Genomic DNA, 8,559 nt, shown 5'->3' with positions numbered 1-8,559 from the left:
ATATTTAGCAAATATGGGGCAGACTATTTAACGAACTAGGCTATAACGGACTAGCAGTAGAATTGGACTTGATGACAACGCAATACATAAGACTGTAAATACACAACTTGAAGCAAACGCATACAGCGCCTTCTGAAAGTATTCCCAACCCTTTACTTTTTCAACATTTTGTTACAGCCTGAATGTAAAATGGATTAGAGATTGTGTCACTGATCTACACACACTACCCCATAATGTCAGTGGCATTGTGTTTGTAGAACATTTTACAAATGAATACAAAATGAAAATCTGAAATGTCTTTAGTCAATAAGTATTCAACCTCTTTGTTACGGGAAGCCTAAATAAGTTCAAGGGTAACAATGTGCTTAACAAATCACATGAGTTGCATGGAGTAGTGAGTTTCAAGCACAGATTCAACCACAAAGACCAGGGCGCTTTTTCAGTGCCTCGCAAAGAAGGGCACCGATTGGTAGATGTGTTTTTTTTTTTTTCTTTTTTTTACTATTAAAAGCAGACGGTGACTATCCCTTTGAGCATGGTGACGTTATTAATTAGGCTTTGGATGGTGTATCAATACACCCAGTCACTACAAAGATACAGGTGTCCTTCCTAACTCAGTTGCCGGAGAGTTAAGAGGGACCTCGGGAAAACTACAATTGTCACAGAACAGCTCAGCATGGCTGGCCCAACTTCTTGTCAATAGGGCGGCGCTGTTTTCACTTTGGAAAAAATCGTGCCCAAATGAAACGGCCTCGTACTCTTTTCTAGATCATACAATATGCATAGTATTATTACTATTGGATAGAAAACACTCAGAAGTTTCTAAAACTGTTTGAATTATGTCTGTGAGTAAAGCAGAACTCATTTTGCAGCAAACTTCCATGCAGGAAGTGAAAAATCTGAAAACGAGGCTCTGTTTCAGGGCCTGTCTATTCAATTGCCTTATATTTATCGATATGCATGCACTTCATACGCCTTCCACTAGATGTCAACAGGCAGTGGAAGGTGGAATGGGGTGTCTAGCTTGATCTGAGGCCGAACAAGAGCTTTTGGAGTGGCAGGTCAGGAATTTTCTTTGTCTACCAAGGCGCGCCGCGGAGCTCGACATTGGCTTCTGAAAAGCGTTACGTATACACGGCGAATATCTCCGGCTCTGATTTTATTTGATACATGTGATAATAACATAAAGTAGGTTTTTTCAACCGAGTTTTATCAGTTTATTCAATGTTTATTGGGACTTTTGGAATTTTCCGTTCTTTGGGCCAAAAGTTGATGGGCATGTTCGCGCCACATGGCTAGCCAAGGTTGCTAATTCGACAGAAGAAATGGACATTCTAAAACCAAACAACGATTTATTCTGGACCAAGGACTCCTTGTACAACATTCTGATGGAAGCTCAACAAAAGTAAGAAAACATTTATGATGTTATTTCGTATTTCTGTGTAAAATGTTGAGTCCTATTCTCCGCCGTTTTGGTGAGCGCTGTCTCACAATAACACAAGCTGTATGTTATGGTAAAGTTATTTTTAAAAATCTAACACCGCGGTTGCATTAAGAACCAGTGTATCTTTCATTTGCCATACAACAAGTATTTTTATGTAAAGTTTATGATGAGTTCTTTGGTCAGATTAGGTGAGTGTCCAAAATATCTCTGGAGATTCTGGTGAATCGATGCTACGTATTCACAATGTATAATCAGGATTTGTAGCTCTAAATATGCACATTTTCGAACAAAACATAAGTGTATTGTATAACATGATGTTATAAGACTGTCATCTGATGAATTTGTTCAAGGTTAGTGATTAATTTTATATCTTCTGCTGGTTTTTGCGAAAGCTACCTTTTGCGGTGAATAAATGCGTTTGTGTGTTTGGCTATTGTGGTAAGCTAATATAATTCTATATTGTGTTTTCGCTGTAAAACACTTTAAAAAATCGGAAATATTGGCTGGATTCACACGATGTTTATCTTTCATTTGCTGTACACCATGTATTTTTCATAAATGTTTTATGATGAGTATTTAGGTATTTCACGTTGCTCTCTGTAATTATTCTGGCTGCTTTGGTGATATTTTTGATGGTAGCTGCAATGTAAAACTATGATTTATACCTCAAATATGCACATTTTTGAACAAAACATAAATGTATTGTATAACATGTTATAAGACTGTCATCTGAAGAAGTTGTTTCTTGGTTAGTGACTAATTTTATCTCTATTTTGTCGGTTTTGTGAAAGCTACCTATGCGGTAGAAACATGGTGAAAATATGCGGTTGTGTGTTTGGCTATTGTGGTTAGCTAATAGAAATACATATTGTGTTTTCACTGTAAAACATTTTAAAAATCGGAAATGATGGCTGGATTCACAAGCTGTTTATCTTTCATTTGCTGTATTGGACTTGTGATTTCATGAAAATTATATTATATGATATCCCTGTCCCGTTAGGCTAGGCTATGCTAGTCAGCTTTTTTGATGAGGAGGATCCCGGATCCGGGAGAGAGAAGTGGTAGAGGCTAAATGTACACGGAGAGCTAACATTAATACTGTGCATGTAAATCTCTCGTGGCTCAAAATGGAGGAGAGATTGACTTCATTACTTGTTTTTCGTAAGAAGTGTTGACATGCTGAATGCACCTAGGTGTCTGTTTAAACTACTAGCACACAGCTCAGACAGCCATGCATACCCTACAAGACATGCCACCAGAGGTCTCTTCACAATCCCCAAGTCCAGAACAGACTATGGGAGGCGCACACGGAAATCTATTCCACATCAGTTAACTGATGAAAGCAGTAGAATCAGATTTAATAAAACATGAAAATACCCCTTATGGAACAGCAAAGAGACCCATGATTAGGGAAAGTAGGATACCTAGTCAGTTATACAACTGAATGCCTTCAACTGAAATGTGTCTTCTGCATTTAACCCAACCCTTCTGGATCCGAGAGGCGTGGGGGCTGCCATAATCGACATCCACATCTTCAGCCCCCAGGGAACAGTGCCTTGCTCAGGGGCAAAACGACAGATTTGTACCTTGTCAGCTCGGGGATTCAATCCAGCAACCTTTCAGTTACTGGCACAATGCTCCAAGGGAACACACTGAATGTGTTGAGTAAGGTATTATGAAATGGAATGTCATGTAGTATTTTTAACTGTATGTAACTGTCTTCTGTTGCTGGACCCCAGGAAGAGTGCTAATGGGGATCCATAATAAATACAACCCTGAGACCGGGTTTGGTAATTTGTAAGTCTAAATTGAATTAATGATGATCATAGGAAGTTTCTGCATGAGTGCTTTGTAGATCAACCCAAGAAAATGCTGCTTGCATTGTGTTTTTGCATACAAAACACAATAGTGAGTTCTATAGCCATCACCAGTAATAAACCTAAGGGAACAATGTACAACAGCATCTAGTGGTTTAAGTGTAGATGTTGCTGCATGCATATAGATAATGTCCTCATAATCTAACGTAGACAAGTGACCTGGAGAATTTCCAGATGTTGATTTAGTTATGGATCCATAACGAATCCTATGGGAATAAATTTCACTGATTTACAGAAATATTGGAACAAAGTTGTCTAACAAAGACAAACAATTTAGAATCCTCCAATCCTCTTATGGTGTAGCCTACTCCCGACTGACGTTGTACAGCGCCATATTTTCCATTCTATCCTAACGGAAACCCTGAGGGTTTTGTTATTCTAGGAATAGAAACACCATAATATTAATCAAATTAATAAAGCCAAATTTCTTAAAATCAATCCCATATGCTATGTTATTACAAAAATGGTTTTAAATTATCTGGTCATGCCAATTTGGAAGACTATCAAATGCTTCTCAAAGATGCCCTCTGTTGGTCAAACTAGCATTAACTTGCATTAACAGAAAAAATGGCTGATAATTAGATAACGTCCCACAGGATGCTGCAGCAGCAAGGTGTTCTGCAGTATGATGCAACTTTATTACCGACCCCATTGTGTATGTTTTACATTTGCTATCTTGTTGTTTTTAGTCCCACCCTTCAGCTCCATTCCACCCCTCCCATCTATCTCTTAACACAATCCATTTTGGATTTCTATTTGCCATATATTTTTCAACTGTGCTGTGATGCTTCACAAAAGTACTGAACCTTTCTATTCTCATAGTTTCTACAGATTGTAAATTAAAGATAAATGTTTGCTAAAATAATTATTAAGTAAATGTTGCAATTCTTCAGCCGTGGCTGGACCTGTGACCAAAAACTAGCTATATATGTACAGTACCAAAACTTTATCTAATGACTCTGCATCCTCACAGAAAAATCTGCAGAGCTGGGAAGATTGTATCCCCCATATATATAACATTATATTGGTTGCAAGAATTTTGTATAATTTAAATTGAAAATGTTTACGTTTTGAATCTGGCGTCGTTTTGAGTGTCTAATTCATAAACCATGTGCCATGGAATCGGTACATCGAAAATCTCTTCCCAACTATTTTGCAATCTATATGGCACAGCTGTCAATTTTAACAACATCCGGTGTAATTGGAGAGCGCCAAATTCAAATTTCAAAATCGTAATATTAAACATTCATGAACATACATTTAACATCTTTACTTCTTGTTAATCCAACTGCGTTGTCAGATTTCAAAAAGGCTTTAAGGCGAAAGCATACCATGCGATTATCTGAGGACAGCGCCCCACATCAACATATTTTTTCAACCAGCACAGGCTTCATAAAATCACAAATAGCGATGAAATAAATCACTTACCTTTGAAGATCTTCCTCGGTTTGCAATCCCAAGGGTCCCAGCTACAACATGAATGGTCGTTTTGTTCAATAAAATCCTTCTTTATATCCCCAAAAAGTATGTTAAATTGGCGCCATTGATGTCAGTAATCCACTCCTTCAACATGCAGACAAAGGAATCCAAAAAGCTACCGGTAAACTTCATCCAAAAAGTCAAACAACGTTTCTATACAATCCTCAGGTACCCTACTATGTAAATAAACGTTAATATTTCATACGGAAAGAACGGTGTTCAATAGGAAAGGAAAATAACGAAGAGCGCGCCCTCATTTACGCCCCTCAAAAGACTACTTTTCCTGTTGAGCTCCCTTTGGAAAGACTACTATTACTTGTTAGTTTTTCTAGAAACAAGCCAGAAACCCTGTATAAAGACTGTTGACATCTAGTGGAAGCCATATGTACTGCAATCTGGGAGGAATATTTATATACAGACCCATAGACTTGCATTGGAAAGGCCTGTGACCTCCAAAAAAAAACTTTCTGGATGGATTTTCCTCGGGTTTTCGTCTGCCATATCAATAATGTTATACTCACAGACAGTATTTTAACCGTTTTAGAAACTTGAACGTGTTTTCTATCAAATTCTACCAATTATATGCATATCCTAGCGTCTGGGCCTGAGTAACAGGCAGTTTACTTTGGGCACGTCAGTCAGGCGGAAATTCAGGAAACTGCCCCCTAGCCCTAAGGAGTTTTAAGAGTGGCTGGCCCAGTGATCCAGTTGTTTTGAGGGATGTGGATGGTCAACACCTTTAGTTTGCGCTCCCTATTTGATTTCTAGAAAAACTTTCCTTTGTCTGATTTAGTTTTGGTCCACAATTTGTTTACTTCCTGTCTTTAAGTGGGGATTTTTCTTTTGTTTGCCTCTTCTCTGGCAAATTTTGTGGGTGCTTATAAGGTAGGTCTCTTAAATGTTCCAGTTGTGTTGGTAGTCAACTTTCAGTGAACACCACCATGAGTGTCTTTCAGAACACCTCCTAAAATCCCTGTTTCGTTTTGGTTCTTGGTCAGTGGCTCTGTTTGTTCATGCTTCTGTTGGAGTGACATTTTTGGTTTTCTTGCTGGGGAACATAACAAAATGGGGGCTCGTCTGGGCTATTGTTTCCACATGAGTATTATAGTCGCTATAGTCACCTACTCTGAAGCTCTGCCCAGATATTTGAGAGTTCAAAATGCTCTGTTGTGTAGAGTTTCTGTCACTGATTACCACCTTGAGGGGTTAAGATTGGTGGAATGATTTAGAAATGTTCTTAAACACGCTAATAAAATTAAAATGAGGTCAAGGCCTAAGTTTGATGCATTAGTGGAAAACCCTACGTGAGAAATGCTAGATATATTTACAAAGGCGAATCTGCTCATAATTTCAAAGCACTGGGACTTCAAGGTGGCAATTGGCGACCCAAAAGCAGTAGTCAGAGTTGATTGGTACTGCAAAAGGGTCCTACGGGTGGTAGAGTACGCCCCATAGTTGTGCAACAGAGATAAGTAGAACAAAAGGTGAAATGGGAACAGAAATTAGAGCTTGAGTATAAAGAAAGAGAATGTGCTCCAACAGAAATTAGTTGGAGCACAGGGATAGACGATGGGCGTGCAGCCAAACAACAAGAGTAGAGTTTGAACTTTTTTGGAACAGCCGACTTGTACCGCCTTTCAACGTAAAGGAGGTGGATGTATATTTTACTGAGCGGATTGCCACATTCCTAAAATTGCTAAGATATTTAGTCACTGCTTCTTCAAAATGTTCTTGTGGGAAAGGCTCAAAGCGTATGCTGCTTTTTCTTTTGATGAGTTCAGATTGACACTTATATGGCTGCTATCCTTCAAGCTTACGAGTTGGTCCTAGAGGCATCCAGACAATTATGAAAATTACGAAACAATCACAAAGCCATGTTGAGTTCGCAAGAGAACAAGCATGTATTTTGATCAGTTGTGTGGGTCTCAAGAGGTCGAGGACCTTGAGGATTTAAAGACGCTCATATTGTTCAAGCAGTTCAAGAATGTAGGTGTGAATATATATTTTTAGGGGGTAGATCAGCTTTAATACTGCATCATTTCCAGTCCCCGTATATATTTTTTGCCGATATTTGGACATTGACCAAGTTAATATTATTTTAGCTGTCTACCACAGCATATTGGAGTTGAAATTAAATAATGAATATGAGCTGAACATGCAATTTGAGGGTATTTACATCCAAATCGGGTGAACGGTGTAGGAATTACAGCACTTTTTATGTGGTTTTTAAGGGACCAAAAGTAATTGGACAATAGGCTGCTCAGCTCTTCCATGGCCAGGTCTGTGTTATTCCCTTATTAGTTACTGCCAGTGAAGCAATCCATCATTAGGCTGAAATCAAAACAAACCCACCAGAGATAGCAAAAACATTAGGTGTGGCCAAGTCAACTATTTGGTACAGTCTTAAAAAGAATGAACGCACGGGTGAGTTCAGGAACACCAAAAGGCCCGGAAGACCACAGAAAACAACTGTGGTGGATGACATAAGAATTCTTTCCCTGGTGAAGAAAAACCCCTTCACAACAGTTGGCCAGATCAAGAACACCCTCCAGGAGGTAGGCATATCTGTGTCAAAGTCAACATTCAAGAGAAGACTTCACCAGAGTAAATACAGACGGTTTACCACAAGACGTAAACCATTGGTAAGCCTCAAAAACAGGAAGACCAGATTAGTTTGCTAAACAAAAGCCCGTACAGTTCTGGAACAACATCCTATGGACAGATGAGACAAACTTGTACCAGAATGATGGGAAGAGAAGAGTATGACAAAAGGAAGGAACTGCTCATGATCTGAAGCATACCACTTCATGGTGGAGGTAGTGTTATGGTGTGGGAACTGGTTCCCTTGTATGTATTAATGTGACTGCGGACAAAAGCAGCAGGATGAATTCTGAAGTGTTAAGGGCTATATTATCTGCTCAGATTCAGCCAAATGCTTCAAAACTCATTGGACAGCGCTTCGCAGTGCAGATGGACAATGACCCGAAGCATACTGCGAAAGCAACCCAATACTTGGTTAAGGCAAAGAAGTGAAATGGTCTGCAATGGCCAAGTCAATCACCTGAATCCAATTGAGCATGCATTTCACTTGCTGAAGGCAACACGCCCCAAGAACCAGCAGGAACTGAAGGCAGCTGCTGTAAAGGCCTGGCAGAGCGTCACCAGGGAAGAAACCCAGCATCTGGTGATGTCTATTGGTTCCAGACTTCAGGCAGTCATTGACAGCAAAGGATTTGCAACCAAGTATTAAAACTCACAATTTAATTTATGATTGTTTGTTTGTCCAATTACTTTTGAGCCCCTAAAATTGGGGGGACCACGTAAGTGCTGTAATTCCTACACCGTTCACCCAATTTGGATGTAAATACCCTCAAATTAAAACTGAAAGTTCTCCAAATCCTGTGAAGCGTTGGAGTGGGCGCATTTTCTCTTCTTTCTCACCAGCCGTGATTTTGGGCAGCTCCATAGTAAGAAATGTGACCGTTCCCGGTGCAAAAACAACATCCTATCCTGGAGCTCACGTAAGTGACGTTACTATGCTGCTCCCGAATGTACTACTTCAGGACATGGAGATCGATTCTACTGTAGTCCATGTGGGATTTAATGACATTATGAAGGGCAGCTCTGAACAGTTGAAACTGGATTTTAAAGAGCTGATTGACTCTCTGCTAGACACTAACAAAAGACCCATCGCATCTGGCCCTGTGCCCTCTGAATCGTGGCATTGAACACTTAAGCAGGATTCTTTCTCTTCACATC

Source organism: Salvelinus alpinus, chromosome 26 (assembly GCF_045679555.1).
Source record: "Salvelinus alpinus chromosome 26, SLU_Salpinus.1, whole genome shotgun sequence".
Lineage (NCBI taxonomy): Eukaryota > Metazoa > Chordata > Actinopteri > Salmoniformes > Salmonidae > Salvelinus > Salvelinus alpinus.
This window is presented reverse-complemented; position numbering follows the sequence as displayed.